Raw genomic sequence first — 20,421 nt, forward strand, 5'->3', positions numbered from 1 at the left:
TTTTTTCCTGTAAAGGCTGACACAGTGGGTAGGAGAGCAAATGGTTGTCAAAGCTTTGAACTTTGTCAGCTTTGTTTCTTCCCCCTTTTCCTCTCCAAACCATTTACTTCTGAAACTACTGGGTGGCATCAGCTGGACAAGGTAGGTCACAACCTTGAGGCAACTAATGTTAGTAGGAAATGGAGGTAGTGTCTAAAGACTGGTCACAAGCCATCAAAAAGGTAGAAATGATCAAAATATGTAATGACAAAAAAAAATACAGGTTTGTGGAAAAAATGTCTGAAAAGAAGAGAATCAATTGATATAACAGAATTATATGGAAAACCAACATGTGTTCATAGTTTCAGAACCCAGCCCACAAATTCGTTCTACTAGAGAGGGAAAGTGTGGGGGAATGGAGAGATGGATCAGGGGTCAAGAGCTCTTGTCTTTCCCGAAGTTCTGGGTGTGGTTCCTAACACCCAGACATCTGTAACTTCAGTTCCAGAAGATCTGAAGCCTTCTTCTGGCTACCAAGGGCACCAGGTGCATGGTGCACAGACAGGAAGACAGAACACCCATACATATAAAATAATAAAATGATTTTTAAGGGGAAGCTGTAACCTTACAATGTATAAGCACAGCAGATTTTAATCAAATGATGGATGTGGACATCAGAGGTAATGCATCAGATTGAAAATAGTGTGACGTCAGCTCAGAGGCAGATGAGAGGCTTATAGCATAGCTCTGCAGGTTTTTCTGCCAGAGAAGAATAACTCAAGTCTAATTGAAAAAAAAAAAAACCAACAACACAGGAATCTAAACAGGGACATATTCTACAGAATGACTACACTGTAATCTTGAAAATAATTAAGACCACAAGTGTGTTCCAAAGGAAATGATTAAAACAACACACATCGTGTGGTTCTGAATGGTGTGCTTTCGCTCTGCAGGACACTATTGTGACAATTAGCGACATTTCAGGGGAGCACAAGAGTAAAATGTTAGCAAGTTGCGAACAATAATTCCCTCCATTTTAATAGTTATAGTTATTAATTTTCTTTTCCTTGTTCTCTTTTGCAATATGACACATGGAATTATTTGGGGTTAAACAGGTACCATTTCAGCGAGAGATTCTCAACAGTCCTGAATGCACATGGGTTTTATTCTGCACACAAAGTGCTTCTGTGTGCTTGAGAATATTTCAAAGTTTTAGAACCACATTCTAAGGCAATGATTTAAATAGTCTTCCAGTTAATGTTCTACTTTCAGGCAAAAAAAAATGCTCTACTTGACTCTCCCTTCCTTATGTTTCTCTTCTTAAGAGAGACTGTGTACTTGGGAGTATGGAAGGCAACTGGGTTATGTAATATCACGCCTCTGAAGAAGGCAGGGAGATTGCTAGTTCTCTTTGCTTCCCAACACTGTCCACCACAGTGCCACAGACCAGATGCCGGCTTTGTCTGGTGCACAGTGCACCACTCACAGAAACCAGGTTTGCAAGAGAGAAAAGGTTTGTTTGCGAGGCATCCAAGAGTGGAGGTGGGCGACCCAAATCTCAAATGCATAGCCCCAAAGATAGTTTGGGGATATTTATGGGTAAAGAAGCAAGGTGCAAGGTGCCTGGGGCGGGTGAAGGAGTCAGTGTCCTGTGACAAATTCAGAAACTGTCAGAGTTGGTAAGATGCGAGGGTGAAGTTTGTAGCCATAGATGGGGACTTTTGGGATAGCATTGAAAATGTAAACGAGGAAAATACCTAATAAAAAAATAAATTAAAAAAAAAAGTTAATCACTAAATAGTGGCCCAGGCCCAAGGCAAGAGTCTCAGGATGTAACATAAAGCAGCCTTCAAGGGCCTATGAAATCACATAGCACTGTTGGCAGCCCACTCATCTGAGGAGTTGTCAACTACTAAACTAGTGGAGTCAATAAAATTCTGCTCGGCCATGTGACTGCAAGGCCATACTCTCCCCTTTCCCACTGCTGCCACAAGGTCTCCAAGACTTGGTTGCCAAGCCCTTAATTGGGCCTCAACTTCCTGTCCTGTGACAACAAATGTGTTCTCTCTCAAAGGTGGAAGACCACATGGCCCCACTCACCTGTTAGCACGGCCATTGTATGACTTTCTTGTTGCTGGATATGGTTGTTTATTGGTCAAACTTAGAGTCATCTGCTTGAAGGACAGGCCTAGGCTGCCCAGGGGATGAAGTAAGGATTGCTGTTGTGCTCTCCACAGTCATTGAACAACTCCTTCTGCAAGATACTGGATGTTGCCAGGGTTGGATGTTCCAGGGCTTAAAATGATCAAAGTCAAAATCTACAAAGTATTTTTCTTGGCAGTCTTTGACTAAAAGTCATAACTTGCGTATGCTTATCGGTGCTACAGCTTAATTCAGTAAAGAAAAAAAAAAGACTGGAGAGATGGCTCAGTGGGTAAAATGTTTGCCCTGCACCTATGGACACCAGTTTGAATCCCTAGAACCCATGCGAAGAATAAAGCTGGTGGTGGTTGTAAGTATCTGGAGCCCCAGTGCTCCTGTGGAAAGAGCAAGGGCAGAGGAAGGAAAGTTCTGGAAGCTCAGAAGCCTGCAATGCTGACACGTGCAGCCCTAAACACCAGAGACCCTGTCTCAACCAAGACGGGTGAGGAACCCCACTTGAGTCCACTCTCCTACCCACACATGCACCATGGCTCATGTACACATATGCTCACATACAGAAATGTGCACATACACTATACATAATCAGACAGCATGTGTGGGACAGAAAAACATGCCAGAATGTTTGGTAGAGTCTCCAGGCTGAGACCTGGAGATGCAGTGGGCATATACCTGAAGCTTAGGCAACTCCCAGCTCCCTGACAGACTCCTGACCTGGAATACATGCCATACTTCTCACATAAAGAAACCTATGGTCACATGGGTCCAAAGCAGAGTTCTCCATGCTAATGAGGTACCTAGAGGCCCAGACGACTTAGCCAATAAACTTCCCTTCTTAGACATTCCAACCGGCAGAAGGTATTTAATTTCAGGCCCACATTGAGAAGTGGATATGGACATTTTTATATATCCATTTTCCACCATGAACAACCAATAAACTGTTTAGAACTATGGACTGTCTCCTTCACCAAGATACCAAGATCTGCCGGGGGGTGGGGGATGGGGGACATGGAGAAGGCATTCTACAGATCCATAGCTTAATTCTCCCATAGAAGGCCTTTCTGTGCTCCTAGCTGCAACCTGCCTCCACCAAGCTAAGGACACTGCTGGGAAAAGCTGGGAGCTCCACTTTCCCTCAGCTACCATGGTAGACACTGTTCCCAGCCTGTGAGCTCCCGATTTTGTTCTCTGCAATTCTGCGACTCCCAGTAATGACTTGATGTCCAAGACTCTGAAAACCAGATGACCCCAGCCTCGTCATAGGCTCAGGGACTCTTGAACCAGTTCAGCTTCCCCACGTCTCAAACTGCACTTTCCTAACCCCGGAGCAGGGTCCCAGAGCTGCCCTGAAGCCTGACACCCCCCTTTCCCCGCGACAGCATGGGATAAGCTCAATCAAACTCTCCTTGTTCTGACTCCCCAAGAGACCATGCCCAGCAGTGAGTGGACATGGACGGACAAGCATGCACACACACACACACACACACACACACACAGAGGAAACAAAATGGGCCAATAGAAGAGACGAGCACAGTCTCTCCATTTTCTCTAAGGAACTTTGTGACGATAGCCAGTATTCTCTCTGAGCCCGAGCTGTATCCAATGTCAAGAGTAAAGCACAACACAGTCTAAGTGAAGCTTATCTTTAAAGACTATTTAGTAGGAGGGCTGGAAAGATGGCTCAGAGGTTAAGAACAGTGGCTGCTCTTCCAGAGGACCTGGTTCAATTGCCAGCACCCACATGACAGCTTACAACTGTCTGTAACTCCAGTTCCAGAAGACCTGGTACCCCATACCGATATATGCAGGCAAAACATCAATGCAAATAAAAATAGAAAATAAATCTGAAAAATAATAACCATATAAATTTAATTTTAATAGATTCATCAGAGTCTTCTATAAAATCGACCTTAGAGTTTATACACAGGGCCATTTTCTCTGTAGATGACAAATAAAAGTAGATTCACTGGGCCTAGGGGGATGGTTCAATGAATTAAACAAAATAAAAGGACCTTTCAATGCAAACCTGATGATCTGAGTAAAAGAGGAATTGACTTCCAAATGGCATCCTCTGACACCATAAATGTTCACATGCACACAATAATGATAGTAAAAAATTTAAATATAGTCATAGCAATGACTAAAGCCCCAGGATAAACCTTGTTCTGGAATGGAATCTGCTGCACAGCCAAGTGTAAAAGTGTCTTTCTCATTGCCAATTTACTATCTGACCACTCAAGAAAGGATGACTTCAGATTATAAGTATGAGGAGATCCAGGCCGCAGTGCATCTTAGGACCAGAGGGCAATGTAAGAATCTTTTCTAAAAAAAAAAAATGTATGTGTGTGCACATGTGTGTATGTGTGTGTGTGTTCATGTGTTTGTGAGCATGCATGCCTATATGTGTGCCACCTGTGTGAGTGCCTGCAGGAACCAGGATTTCCTGTAACTAGACTTAGAGGCTTACATGCTGTAAGTCACACAACATAGGTGCTAGGAACTGAACTCAGGTTCTTTGGAAGAACAGCCAACACTCTTAACTGCTCATAACATAAGGATCATAAAACAATATTAAAAATCCCTGTGGGGGGCCTCAGGTCTGCATTTCCAGTCTTTGGGAGGTAGAAGCAGGAAACACGGGGAGTTCAAGGTCATCTTTAGTTATACAAGTTCAAGGTCAGCCTGGGATAGCTGAGATCCTGTTTCAACAAAACAAAATAAATTCCCCAAAGGGGGAATAAGATTGAAAACAACCAGAAGCTGTTCTAATTTTGTAAATGCTCAGTGATTTTAAACTGTGTCAGTGACAAGATGCCCCCCCACCACGCCCAATTCAGAGGAGCCTCAACCCAGCACCCTACCACCCTGCCCAATGTTATCTGTTCCTGTATCTTGTACCAGAGACTAGACGTTTCTGCAAGGGCATTCCACAGGCTACAGGACCTAAATCCTCTTTATAGCACACACCCCTTTAAGCAATTGCCAATCTGTGTTTCCTGACCCAGCATCTGGAAAGTCCTACAAGATTTCCAAGGGAGGAGTCTGTTCAGAGGTTGGTTGGCATTCCTCCTTGCTGACGTGTAGTCCAATGTAGAAGATAAAATCAGGCGAGGAAAATGACGCCTGTGAAGGGGAAGTGAGTTTGGAACCCTAAGGGTCCTTGTCCGAGGGTGACCACGTACACTGAGAGCTTACTTGGGCCTCACACTTTGATTTTGAAACACTTTCTTCCACTGCGTCTCCCATCTGACTCCCTGCCTTTAAGCCAGTTAATGGCTCCTTGGTAACTTGTCAACAATAACTGCCCGGTTCTAATGTTCATGTCTAGACATAGCCCCGGTGTCTTTTCTGTTACCATTTATTTATAAGAACTTTCACTGTTGGGGCTGGAGCGATTAAGAGCACTGACTGCTCTTCCGAAGGTCCTGAGTTCAAATCCTAGCAACCACATGGTGGCTCACAACCAACCATAATGAGATCTGCCTCCCTCTTCTAGAGTGTGTGAAGACAGCTACAGTGTACTTACATATAATAAATCAACAACTCTTTAAAAAAAATACCTTCACTGTTCTAGAGTTTCTCTTAAATCCTTCTTACCTGAAAAATCAAAGTACAAAATTAATACGTGAAACTTGAAGCTCTGTCCTGGAAAGGAATTAATCACTGGATGTCTTGGAAGTATTTGGTGAAAGATAAAAATATGTACTTATAAGCTTATTGGCACTTCTTGATTTTTTTCCACTTAGGTACAGTACTTTTCAGCTTGAGAGCTTCTCTCATTCTGTCTATCTTCCACTGTAGATCTAAAAGCATAGAGATAAGACTGTTTGAAACTCCTGTGTGCTAATTCTTGTACCTTGATCATCTCAGGGTCTGCCTCTATTGACTCGCACCTTTAGCTACCACTTTCTATTATGATATCATATTTAAATATCATACAATAAAAAAAAACCCTCATATCCTGGCATTCAGCTAGCTCTGTTTTTTGTTTTTTTTGTTTTTTGTTTTTGTTTTTTTTTTTTTTTAAAGAACCAGATGTGTCCCTTGCTGAAAGGCATGTTAAATTTGCCACAGCAAATTTCCTACTGGGTCCCTTTGGGGATTGATTTTCAGCTTCGTTAGGCAGAACCAGATACAGACTTTGGTTCAGAGCTGGCATCTTCCTGGGCTCTAAGTAGAAAGCCTTCGGTGTTCAGGAAGGTCTTCTCCCCAGGCATGGTCAGAGGCAGTTTGTTTCTAGTAGATTTCACTGAGTTTCTCCTATATTCCAAAGCTCGTTTTCTGTGCAAAACCACCTTGCTGAACCTCTGGCCCCCAGCTTCAGGCTGCATGAACTTTGGAGCCTTTTGCTCCTCCGTGTAGTCTGCTCTCATTGAACTTGTACCCTCTGGCCCATTAGACAGGGCCTCATGCTAAGGGCCATTTATCCTGGATGTAATGCTTTTTTTTTCTTCTCCTTACATTCTTGAAGTTGGACAGTGGTTATTTCATAATTTATGACCGTATTTGTGTTTGCATAAGTTATTAGGCATTTTTCTTCACTAGGATCCAAAGATCCAGTTCCTTGTTTTTAACTCTATTCTTTTCAATTGATAATACCCATATGCAGACCAATATATGTGTTTTGTGGGAGTGTATACACTCCTATGCCGGTGCTTGTACATGTGCATCCATCTGTTTATGGAAGCCAGAGATTGATACCAGACATTTTCTCAGTCATTATTTACTTCATTTTTTGAGACAAGGTCTCTCATTGAATCTGAGGTTATTGACTTATCTAGATGAGCAGGGCAGGGATTTCCAGGGATGTACCTGTCACTGCTGTGCCCTTCTTTTACATGGGAACTGGAGATCCAAACCCCGGTCCTCACGCCCGTGTGACAAGCATTTAATTGGCAGAGTTGTCTCAACAGCCCCCAGCTTAATAAAAAATTAAAAATATTTATTGGTCTTTTAAAAATTGTAGTATGCCCTCCATTGGTTTGGAAGACGTAAAATAGATCTGTGATAAAATAACCTTGCATTTTCATTGACAGTAAGCTACCTCAGAGGATGAGGACATGTGCAGCATGGTGAGAGACTACATTATCTGCTTCTTTCATATTCATTTGACCACAATATCCACTTTTAGCAGCTGGTCTTGTGGGAGGAGTGGTTGGGGACTCTGGGAAGTGGTATTTGGTGGTTGTTGTATATTAATTGTATTAAAAATTTATGTGCCTAATTAAAAAGCAATCATGGTTACAACTATCTTTTAAATTAATTTTCAGATGGAAAGTAAGCCTGACTCTCCCTCATCTCTCTAATGCACCTCTACTCTAAGGGGAAGTTTGCTGTTGGGCCCATTAAACATTTTATGTGTTGTAGGAAAAAAAAGGTTTAAAAAGGAGATGTGCTACAGTACATTATGAAAATGAATATTTCATTCTGACATTGTTTTCCAAATGGAAAGGGCATTTTCAGACACAACAAAATAAAGTTAGTTTTTTCTCTTCTGTGTAGCAATCATCTCAGCATGCTGTTTGATAAAAGACATATCAATAAGGATGTGAGAATGATGAGTGTCCAGCAGCAACAGCCATAGCAGCAGCAGCAGCAGCAGCAGCAACAACAGAAATAGGAGCAACAGCAGCAACAGCAACAACAACAGCAGCAACAGCAGGAACAGCAGCAACAGCAGCAGCAGTAGCTATAGCAACAGTAGCAGATGCAGCAGCAACAGGAGCAGCAGCAGCAATAGGAGTAGCAACAGCAGCAGCAATAGGAGCAGAGGCAGCTATAGCAGCAGCTGAGTCTCTTCTTTACCATCAATAAGTAATTTAAGTGTTTTCTACAATGCAATGCTGATTGAGTCAAATGCTTAAGAATTCTCTAGAAACAGCAGGAGTATAACAGACAGGGCATTTGACTGAAGTTCAAGTCCTAGCTACAATTTGGCTTCTTAGCTAACCTGTATCAAGCAGCAGCTCTCTCTAGTCTTCTGTTTTTCAAACAGGAGAAGGAGTTCATTGGTCTGGATGGTTTTAGGGTTTTCTTCCAGCTCTTGTGTCACACACGTCTTACAGAGTTACATCCACTGACAAAGAGGTGGCAGGCATGCTGTTCCCATGAAGCATTGCCTCGCTGGCTGGATGTAGGGGAGCATGACCTAAAACTCATGGGAGATATGGCTGCAAACAATTGATAGTTTTGTTTTTTAGCTTTGTATCCACAAACAGAAAAGCTTCGACTCATGGAGTGTGAATTAAATTATTGTGTGACTCCAAGAGTGAAATTATTTCCCTAATCACAACCATTTTGTCCTCGTCAATACCCTACAACTCAGTTCTTGCCATGTGACAAAGGTGAAGCCCTACCACCTCCTGCAACTTCATTTTGACTTAGCTTCCTGATGATAGCAGATGGTTATAAGGCAAGGAAGAGACTTTTGTCTTTAAATATACAATGGGGATTCTGCTGAGAACCAGAACAAAAAGTTTCTAAATCTCTAAATGAACCGAGGAGGAAAGATAAGTCCTCTGATTCTAGTTGCTAACAAAATCAGAGGAAGAAAATCCAGTTGCTACGTTACTTGTCCACAAGCAAACTCAGGACAAAGTGAAAAAGATTTCCTGATACAGCTTGCTATTACCATCAGTTGCATTCTTGGTTCAGAGTATGTCAGAGGGGAAGAATCCAAAATTCAAGTTGCTGTATTTCCAAGAGCCTCAAACGCACCCCTACTGAATCCATCTTACTTGAACACCCTAAGAGATGATGTGTATCCTTGACCTGCCCTGGAGCAGATGAATCTGGAGTGTTATTAGGCGTTACTCTTGGGGCTGTGCAGTCTTAGAAAACACATTTGCCTAGAGCTATGCAGGCAGCTATGCACTCTGGCCCTGAGGGAGGGCCAGACCAGAAGCTTGCCTAGAAAGGGACTAGGCAAGAAGGTAAAACCTGAGGGGGAAGAAGCCTTAAAGTCTAAAGCAAGAAAGGTGAAGAACAGCTTGGAAGCTGGGCCATCAATAGGTCTGGGAATGGGCAAAGGAAAGCACAAGGAAAAGAGATGCAGTGGGAGAGAAGGAGAAGAAGGAGAAGCTGGGGCAGAAGATGCTGGGGTGGGGCTAATGCCTGTTCGTAAATTTCATTTTCTCTCTTTTGATGTTCCATGCCTCACTAGCCACAGAGCTTAGGTAGGACCCATCTACTGTTGCCTCCAGTTTATAGCCACTTACTGTTCTGATTTAGAAGCAGGGACTATTGTGTTTTTCCCTTGCAGGGCTATTGGCTTCCACTTTCTTGTTTTGGAAGTTTCAAGAGCACCCTTGTTATACCTATGAACACCAGCAAAGACTGCCATTTATGCTGTCTGGGGCAAGAGGCTTAAGTCCTGAAAACATCACTTTCTTCTGTAGAGTGAAGAAAATACATTTAATAAAACCAAAACAGGTAAGGATGTGGGATGGTTCACTGGATAAAGTTCTGGCCATGAGAGCATGAGGGTGCATTAAGATGCTCAGCTGGATATAAATGGTTAGGCAGTGACACAGCCTGCTTGTAATCAGTGCTTAGGAGGCTAAGATGAAATCCTTGGGCACAAAGCAGACTAGCTAAACCAGTCAAATCAGTGAGCTCTGAGTTCAATGAAAACCCGTACCTTAGTAAAGAAACTCCGAATGATAGAAGATAGCCAATGCCAACCTCTGGCCTACACACACACACACACACACACACACACACACACACACACACGCACACATTTATGCGTGTATGCACAAATACTCTTGCACACATACCTATAAGCATGTGAACACACACATACGCATATAACATACATACTACACACACACTTCTACACATATGCCCATACACATGTAAATACACACATATGCATATACACTACACACACACATGAATACATATGCCCATATACATTTGAATACACAAAAATACATGTATACTACACACATATGCAAAAAAATAAAGATAATGTCCTTTGTGCCTGCATGTCAGTGTTACAAGTACCATGACTATCCACTGATCCCCTTTGCCTACCTCTAGCATCAGTCTTAGTAGCTACTGGCGTACAAACTCTATGGTGCTACTGATCATGTCCTTTAGACTCAACAGTCATCCCTCATCCCAGCAGAGTCTGGCATATCCAGGTACTGCATAAATATCTGTTGCAGAAACAAGAGAAAGAGATGTCCAGCACACCAAGATGGCTACCCTGGGTTCCTATGAGGGGCTGTTGTACAACAACCAAAACAGGAAGCACCTAAGGCCCTTACCCTGTCTGATTTTCCTGGGGACTCTGGCTCACACCGCTATTTCTCATGGCTCTGGTTATTCAGGCAAAAGTGTTTGTTTTTTATTCGAATTTCTAGCACATTGGCTCACATCTCTTTTATATGTGTGTGTGTGGGAGTGTAACATGTGTCCCTTGTTCATATTTTCACACAAACATTTTTAATTTCATGGTGCTGGGCCAAGAGTGTGTTGTTATTACTTTGTCCTATCTCCCCAGTTATTCCCAAAGAGAGCAGTTACAGCAGGCTTTTCTCTCCTCTTCTATAATAGATCGTATGTGTGTGCAGATAGCTCATTATCCCAACACAGATTTTACACATGAAGCTCAGCTGCTCAAAATCCTGCTTAAACCTCTTTCACTGAATCCCTGACCGATCTCCAGGGACTTCATTCCATGTGAAAAAAAAAAACTAGGAAGCCAGGAGGAGACCCTTGAATGGTGGTGGAGGCATCGGCTCGGGTGTGCAAGTGAGGCAGAGGGACAGACAAATGATAGGAGGAGTTACAGATGAAGGAGGTGGAAAGGAAGTGAGCTGGACACCACCACACTCCCACAACATGCTGTTCGCTCTACTTATTATAGCTTGGCCTGGACCATTTTCTGTGAAATTTCTTTTTTAAAGTTGCTTCTATCATTCATTACGGTGTACATTTAATGACAGTAAGGACCTGTTCTATTCCAAGGGTCCAACATAGCCTTTGACACATGGTAAATACATCACAGTTTTGAATGAGGAATTGGGTGGCTGGGTGGATGGTAAGAACAGAAAATAGAAAATCCTCAGTCATTAAGCAGGAGCTAGCAAAGTATCGAACTGCCAGTCCCTCCCAGGGTCAAGGCCAAGTAAAGTCTGTCAGGACCTTTACACTGAGCAAGCCCGTCTCTGAGAAGGAAAGGCCAGAGGAGAGGAGAAATAGCAATCAGTCAGAGGACTGGGCTCAGTAAGAGACACAAAAGTCCAAGTATTTCCTCACCTAAGAGACAGAAGATGGAGGAATAGGATGAACAAGAAAGGTAAACTTTGTCTTTCTACACACTCATCTTGTTAGTTCTGTTTCTGGAGACCCCAAGAGTCATTAAGACAGGTGGAGAGTCAGTGACCATTCAGAGAAGAGGTGGTTGGAGTGCTTGGGTTCTGTATTGGCTACCAGAAACCATGCCCCTGGGTAAGATACTTACAACCTCTAGGAATTGGCTGATTTCCGAGTGCTACAGTCCCTTCAGTGATGCCAATGAATCAAAATATAGAGATTACAGAAATAGATTAATATAAGTTTAGAAAAACAGGAGGAGAGAGAGGATGGCCTTGGGAGGAATGGGAGGAAAGGGTGTGAGATGAATAGAATCAAATGCACTGTGTGAAATTCTCAATGAATTAAAAAATATTATGTATTTTTTAATATAATGCCTTTAAATTAACTTGTCTATAGGTCCTATGATCTGGCTTTCATAGTATTTTGTCTGTTTTCTAAGATCAATATGTCCATTTACCAAATTAATTTCCTCTGGCAATTGATTTCTTAGGTGGGAAGTTAGGACCTGTTCTCCAGACCTTTGTGGCAATACATACAGCCTCAAGAGCAACTCAGTAAGACTGGTGCTGCTGCCAACTAAGGCTCTTGACAAAGAGAAGGCCCTCCTCCTTGCTTCCCTTTATGAGTCAGTGGGTTGGCAACCCCCTGCCTGATCCTGTCAGTCACAGTGAGATGCCTGATGCACTGTTAAATACACATGCACAGATGACAAGGACAAGAGTGGACTTACAGACCAGGAACACCAACTTCACACTGTGATCTGAACCGGAATAGAACTTGATGGTTGCTGAGCCATCATTTACATTATTCTTATTGCTTTTTGTGATTCTAACTACTATAAGGGTAAGGGTAAAATAAACAGATTTTTCTCAATTTGTGTGTGTGTGTGTGTTTGCTTAAAGCCATGGTAAATCTGAGCTTGCATTTCGGTTTTGGATGGTTCTCTCTAGGGATTAAGTCTCTGGCTTTTTATTTCACAATATGAAGATAACTCTGAGGTCATGGGACAAATAACCTTTTCTATATAAAAAATGTATGCTTGATATTAACTCAGAGTAATGGAGAAAGTCCCAAACTTCAGGCCATTAGTCCACTGAGGGCCTAAGGCAAGTTTTACCTGCTCTTTGTATCATTTTATAATCGAAATTTGTGTAAGATTCTGGTCATACATGCATATACATTTTAATAATTTCTCTCTCTCTCTCTCTCTCTCTCTCTCTCTCTCTCTCTCTCTCTGTGTGTGTGTGTGTGTGTGTGTGTGTGTGTGTGTGTGTGTGTGTGTGTTGGTAAGGAGAGGACTCTTTGTTGCAATTAACTATTTCATTTCTCCCAATTAACCAGAAATTGAGTGTAGCACAGGGCTTTGCTGCAATGCAAACTTCCAAGTTGTGGATTTGGCTTAGTGGTCAAGCATTCACTGGGGAAGAAGAATCAGAAGCAAAGAGGCTGGGAACAAAGCAGCACAGGTTATAATACAGAGGAAAACAGTGCAGTGGCATCACCATGGGTAAGGTGGAACGTATAAAATGTATCTTCTCCACCTTGCATCATAGGGTATTCGGGATGGTTTTAATTGCCACAAATTGGAATCACCTGAGTGGTTAGGACGACTGAGGAACTGACTTCCTTCCTTCAGGCAGGAGGACCTGAGCCTGTGGTGGGAGGCCCTTTCTGGGAGCAGTGCAGAAGACAGGGAGGGGTGATACAGAAGGGACATTTCTCACTGTTTGCTTGCATGGCCTTCCCCCTTGATCACCATCAATGATTGACTAAGCATTGCCAGCTACTACAGATTCCTTAACTAAAATATCTGAGCTGGAGTTTCCAGGCTTCCTTCATTGACTAAGGACCAGTAGCTCTCCAAGAACCTTCCTGATTTTCAGTGCTAAATTGGAAGTGCTTAGACATCCAGTCTTAGGGACTGAGCCACTACAGGGTAACAGGCCTCCCCAGTAAGAGAAGCTACTGTGGGGTTACTCTGAGTGCCGAGGCACCCAAGCCTCAAGGACATCATTTCAGCCTCCCAGTGGGATTCAGATGTTACTTTAACCTAACCTAAGCTCACTGTATGTTTTCATTGTATGTATTCATTCACCTAGTGGTTCTGTTCCAGAGAATAGGGGAACAAGCAAAATGAAAACACTCATATTTTCATGGGTCTCTGTGCACAATGTATGCAGAGGCGCTTTAGTAAGGAGTTATGACAAAGGAGCACATATCTGCAAGGGTTAGCTGGCTGAAAAGCAGCTGTGAAAGTTGATAGGAAGCAGAGAGTGGATCAGAAAAGTCAACAATGTCTGGACCTGACGAACAAGAGCTCCGGAGGCTATGAGAAGCAAACAAAATAAAAAGCCAAGCCCCACTGGTCCTAAGCCAAACTCAACACAAACCAAGGAAAAATACAAAACACAAGCCAAACCCAAACCCAAGGTCTGAGAGCACTGCCCTTGGTGAAGAAACCCAGTCTGTCTGCATGGAACAGATAAGATCTTGTCTTCCTATGTGTGCCCATTCCCCATTCCTTTAGGCATGCTTCAGACTGCTAGGCTAAGAGTCCTGAGCTCTCTGCATGGAAATAAGCTAATGACTACGGAGCTCTGCAGACAGCTACAGACTATGCAGCAAACGTCTACTATCCTTTGAAGGGAAATGCATTGTTGGGGAAATGACACACCTGGCCTTGAAACATCCTGACTGGAAACCTTTGAGTCTCTAGATTTCCAAAAGCCAAGTTCAAGATCTATTAAAATTTCCTCCATTTTAGAATCGTGATTCTTCAAACTGTCCTCCCTCTGGTGTGACATCCCTAACATAGTCTGTGGTGCTTAGATTTCCTAAAGAGGATGTTTTATTGGTTTATCTGTCCTGATCCATCTCAGTACAGTGGGATTGAGGCTGGGGTGGACAAGTCTTTTCTTTTATCACCATGTTCCACATCTGCAGATTCAACCAGTAATGAGTCACTTTAAAATATGTATTTCTTCTTACCTGAACTGAACATGTTCATGTATTTTCCTGTTACTTCTCCAAGAGCACACAGTATTAGCAGTTATTTATAGTTCATTATCTTCCTTAGGTCAAAAGAGGCTCTGAGATCTGTCAGAGGGTGGGCATAGATTAAATGAAAACACCATGCTAGTGTATGTATGAATATTCAAGTTCTGGGGTAGAAGTGGCGTCATAGAACCAACTTGCTCATGGATATTAAGGATAACTGTCCAGCTAAAGAACAGGTTGCCACACCCAGAGTGACAGAAAGGACCACATTGCCAAAGGTCTTGGGATGCTGGTACAGAAACTAAACAGGGATTTAAGTAGATTCCTCAGAAAGGAAAGGGGGTGGAACATTGGTGAAGAGGTGGATACTGTGACATTAGGATGTTGCTGTCCATATTACACTGCACTCTGATCGGTCTTTTTATTTTTTTTTCCTGCTTTTGAATCTTCAGAAAATACTCAGAATGATTTTTATTTTTGTGAATTTCAGAAATAAACTCTTCCCCATCTCCCCTCGACCCAGATTTCCAAAGCAGGAACAGAAGTCAGAGCTATAACAGGGCGACCCACATACTGACTGCATTTCTTTAGCCCCATAAGCACCGCGTGGAAAGACAGCACTAATCATGCCGTCTTTTAAATGACCATTCTGCTTTCAGCCCTTACAATTACGTTTTTGGCCCTGAGTCCTGACAGTAATTTTTTTTTTCCTTTCTGCTTCCATGAAGGATTCTAGTCTACTCTGGGCACAAATAGGATCTGATTATTTATTCTTAACTCCAGGGTGTTTCTATCATGAGCTGTAAGGCTGAAGAAAGCTACAGTGTCCCCACAGAGAAAGCGTGCTTTGCGTCTTACATGATGGGCCTTGGGTGGCCCCCAGTCACACTGGCTTAATCATGCCTGCACCTGGCAATCAATCACTCTTCTAGGGACCGTCTCACATCAGGCATCAGCACAAGACAGACTCTTGCCAGCTAGAAACAGGGGCAGAGAATGCAATTTCAGTTTCTGATAGTGATTGTGTATAGATCATGCCAATTCTTTGCCTGGCACCCCTGGATAAGAAAGATGCACAGAAAAGTTGCAGAGTTGGTGGCTGATGATCCATTCAGAATAAAGCCACAATTGAGAAAGGTATGAACCCAAAGCATGCGGCTGAATGTAAAGGGTTGGTCCCTGATAGGCATCCCAGGATATTGTGATTTTAGAAGAGGAGAATTATTCTGCAAATGAAATCTCTTCCCCCCACTTAAATCCCAGCTTCCACCTCCTTTGTCCCCTCCCCTAGAATTCACTAAAATCCTGGTTCATTTTAAATAGCTCCATCTTGGCAGCACAAAGTCATAGGATGTTGGCGCAGAGAAATTCTGAGAGCAGTTTTCCCTTATCCTGTATTTTAAGGATTGGAAAAGGAGCCCAAGAGCAATGGAGTGTCATTGTTCTTGCTGTTACTGTGGTTGTGGTGGTTGTCTTGCTTGTTTGCCTTGTTTTTGTTTTCCAGGTTCCGTTAGTAAGCCACAGATTCAGGATTTGAACATCGGCTACTATTTCCTGTCCTGGGCCTCATTTACAGATCTGAACTGAATTTTAGATATTGAGCTACAAGTCCAAGTTGTAGGTGAAGAGGATGCCCCATTGCTCTATCTGGAGAGATAAATGTCCTCCCTCTCTTTCGAACTGCATCCTTCATACAAAGGTTCCGTGCTGGATACTCTGGACTGAGATGCGCTGGCTTTCACGAGTTTCCTCATAGAGAGAAGTCAGCAATTGTGGAGCTACACATAGGCCACAATGTGCTGTAACCATGGATCGTTGTTCAGTTTGTTAACTTTCACTAGCTTCACATGTGCTTATTTGGTGCCTCTGTTGGCTGCATGGCATCATGCGATGCTTAGTGGAGACTAGAGCTCATTGTGGGGAGGTGAACTGTGCACAAACAGCCTGGTCCCAGTCGAGCACAGGCCTGGAACCCCCGGAGACCTGGTGGGCAGTGACTTTTGCCTTCATGGGATGGTAGGAGTTCAGCCAAACCTCCTGGGTCCCTGGCTTCTGTCAGAGATACTGCCTCCCACAGCCCCCCAAACCCTGCAGAGAGAGAGGTGTGTGGCCATCAGTCACATTGGAGCAGCACCAAGCTCCACCATATGCAAATAAGGTTTCCCCACAACTCTCAGACCAAGCCAATGAGAAGTACCTGTTGTCAATTCCTAACCTACCTTAAAACTGTATATAAGAATCCTACCGGGAAGGATTAAAGGTGGGTGAGAACTACTCCATCATCTGAGAACTTCTTTCATAAGAGCTGTAACACTTGGGAAGAGGTCTGCTCTCATGAAACTCTTCACTGGCTAGGCGGCCTTTCTGTGGTCCAGCCAGACCCAACTCAGCGCAGGGCAAAGCAGGTAACCAAGATGGTGGCACGGCGAAGATGGAAGTGGAACCAGCTGCGATGGTGGAAGTGACTCTCTTTCTCCCCACTCTTTCCTCTGCCAGAATTTTGGAACCTGGCTGGGCCACCTGCTCTGGTACACATTTCCACAAGTAAGGACATACTTTCCCTCAAGAAGCAAGCTACCACTCACCTAGGAACTAAATCATGGGTAGTAGAGAGGGCATTTGATTCAATAGGAAGGGGACACACACATAATTTTGAAGAAAAGGCTTAGATGGTACATTTTTTCTTCTTGTCTATTTTATAAAGCAGCTTTAGTGTGGCTTGACTGACATACAATAAACCTTAGACTTTATAGGGAGTGGTGTGATACATTTTGACATCTATAAATATCCATGAAGCCATCAGTACCATCCAGATGATGAATGTATTCACCAACCCACAAAACTGGCTCATACACTTAATAATCTTTCTGTGTCACCCGCTCCCAAAGCTCCAAGAAAATGCTGGCCTTCATCCTGTCATAGATTAGGTTGCAGCCTTATGTGCCTATGTAAATGAGTTGTATTGCATGGACAGTTTTAGTTGGATATGTTTCACTCAGCATAGTCACTTTAAGGCCAACTAACATTGCTTTGTGTATCAGCAGTTTTCACCTGCATGTATGAATGTGTGTTTTTAACATTTGCATAGTGTATACATATCTGTATATATGCATGTATATTTACTAAATGATGTTCCTCTAAATGCATATATAATACAATTTACTTATCTATTCATCTTTTCTGAGAATTATGCTAATTTCTCACTTGGCAGTATTACAAGAAGTTATGAACACTGATGTAGCGTTTTTCCTTTCAGGGACCTGTGCTTTCCTCCAGCTTGGATAGATATTAGGGGCTGGGATGGCTGGATGTTATGCAGGGTGTTCTGGTTAAGTATGTAAGTACGCCAAAGTATTTTTCAAATCCAGTTGTAGGAGAGACCATGTGCTATTTTATACCTTTCCTGACACTTGGTTGAGCTTGGCTTTCTCAATTTTAGCATTTTGAAATTGTATGCATGTAGTCACTTATGCCAACATAAGTGAACCTGTTCTACAGAATAGCTGGAAGCCTCTTTGGACAAAACAAAAACAAAAACAAAAACAAAAACAAAAACAAAAAGCCCACCTAGACCATCATCTACCATTTGTGTTCAGACATACATGCCCGGATCCTCTTTGCTGAGACACAACACAGACTCCTGGCAAAGATTTTCCATAAAGACAAAGAGAACCTGCCCCCAGGGTATGCTTAGCAACAGACTCAATAGCAAATGGCAAGGCTGAGGAGATGGCTAGGTGGCCAAAGGGCTTGCCATGTAAGCACAAGGACTTAAATACAATCATTAACAACCCATACAAAAATCTAGGCACTGTAGTATGAACCTATAATCCCAGCAATGAGGTGACAGAGACAGGATAATCTCTGGGGTTTGCCAGCTACCCAGGCTAGCCAAATTTGTGAGCTACAAGTTCATTGAGAGGCTTGTCTCAGGAAGTAAGGTGGAGCCCAATATAAGAAGACGTTCAACATTGCCCTTGGCCTCCACACATGTGCCTGTGCATACAAGTGTTCAGACACACGCACGCACACGCGCGCACGCACGCACGCACGCACGCACGCGCACACACACATGAGCAAACACATATAAGTAAGCAAGTACACACTCACAAAATTTAAAACAGAAGACAACTACAGTCCTGGTAGCCATGTGGTAGAGAAAAGAAGGCTCACTTGTTCTGGCTTTGTGTGTGGATAATACTGTTATTATATCCCTGAAGCCGGGTGAACTTGGGGATAGAAACATCACAGAGGGTCTCCCACAAAAAGGCACATTATCAGCTTGACCACACTAGGGATAACTGCCTGAGTTACTCCCAGCCCATCCGATTGAGTATGGCTGTTTCCCCCGATAGCGCTGTCTGGTTTCAGGTGATGGCAGAGATGTTGGTGAAGATAAGACAAGAGTTTCAACACTAAGCACTAAACCTGAGGAACTGTTGAGGCTCAGGCTGACTGAGGGGGATAAGTTTTAATCAGGACTTTATTACGAAAACAGTCTTGTGTTTAATTGAGAAGGGACTGGGACTTCCCTTCTGTATTTCTAAAACAATCAGGGAGGGTCACAGTCATTGGTATCTGGCAGGATAGACGAGATTACATCTGTCCCTACTGTCAGCTGAAGGCCGAGGTATTCAGGTAAGATAAATATTTCACCACACAGCCAGGTATAATTTAAAGGGCCCATAGGGATGGTTAATGATAGCAGACATTTATTGAAAACTTAACGATGTGGCAGGCAGTATTCATTCAAATGAATGATTTCATTTCATTTTGTCTCCTACCATAGAACATGTTACGTCATGAGTTACAAAGCCACAGAAATACTACCTTCACCATGAGTGTTTTGCTTCTTCAATTATGGGGGATATGACAGTGCATAGGCACACTTGCTATACCTATGATCTACAGCATAATTGAAGTTCTTCATTTTGTGGTAAGGAAACAGGTTCCAATGCTCTGGAGTGAATCCCAAGGTCTTATGAAGAAGAGCTGGAGAAGCCAAGATCAAAATCAAGGTGCTTGCTTCTAGGACCGTGTTCTTAGTTGTTTGTAGTGTTGACTCTAAAGCGAAATATTAACACTCTCAAATTTGGAGAGCAGACTCGCTACCTCTTTTAATGGATCAGCAAGGGCTTCATTAAGAAGCAATAGTTTAAGTGGTATCTTTACAGTATTGTGAGAACAGAGCATTGCATGCTTTGCTAGGCATATTTCTTTCTAGTACATTACCAGAGTTTTGGATGTATTATTATTCCCCCAAAATTTGACCATAATTTCAATAAAGGTGGTTTATATCTTATATAGATGAACTGGCATTGAAGAATACACATGTGTGTGACTGACATTTATATAGTGTAATATTGTGTTAGTTACTTCTGCATTAGCCAAGAAGACAATACCTGATGAAAACCAACTTAGTGGATGAAGGATTTATTTAGATTCATGGTTTCAGAGATTTTTCAGCCTACCACAGTGGGGGAGGGCAAAGTGGAGCAGTTCAATTCATGGCAGTATGAGTGTGTGATGGAGGCTGGTCATATCATAGTGGGCCAAAAAAAACAAAAGAGGAAACAATACCAGGTAAAATAACCATAAAAGGCCTGCCTATAATGATCTACATCTCTGAGCTTGGCCCCATCTCTTAAAGGTTCTAATGTTTGCCAAAATAGCTCTCTCTATTAGATTTAGGCTAAGTGTTCAGAACATGAACTTGTGGGGATAATTTAGAGTCAAACTGTCACAAACATATATTTGAATGTTAATTCCATGTTTTAGATGTTTGAAAAATCCATCGAAAACCAGACAGCCTGTGTGTGAGAGTATCAGGTACTTACATTGCTGTGATAAAATACCATGACCAAGGCAACTTGTAGAAGAAATAATTTATTTAGGGGTTTATGACTCCAAAGGGACAATAGATCAGCACCATCATGGAGGGGACTAGGGCAGTAGGCA

Source organism: Mus caroli, chromosome 16, assembly GCF_900094665.2.
Source record: "Mus caroli chromosome 16, CAROLI_EIJ_v1.1, whole genome shotgun sequence".
Taxonomy (NCBI): domain Eukaryota; kingdom Metazoa; phylum Chordata; class Mammalia; order Rodentia; family Muridae; genus Mus; species Mus caroli.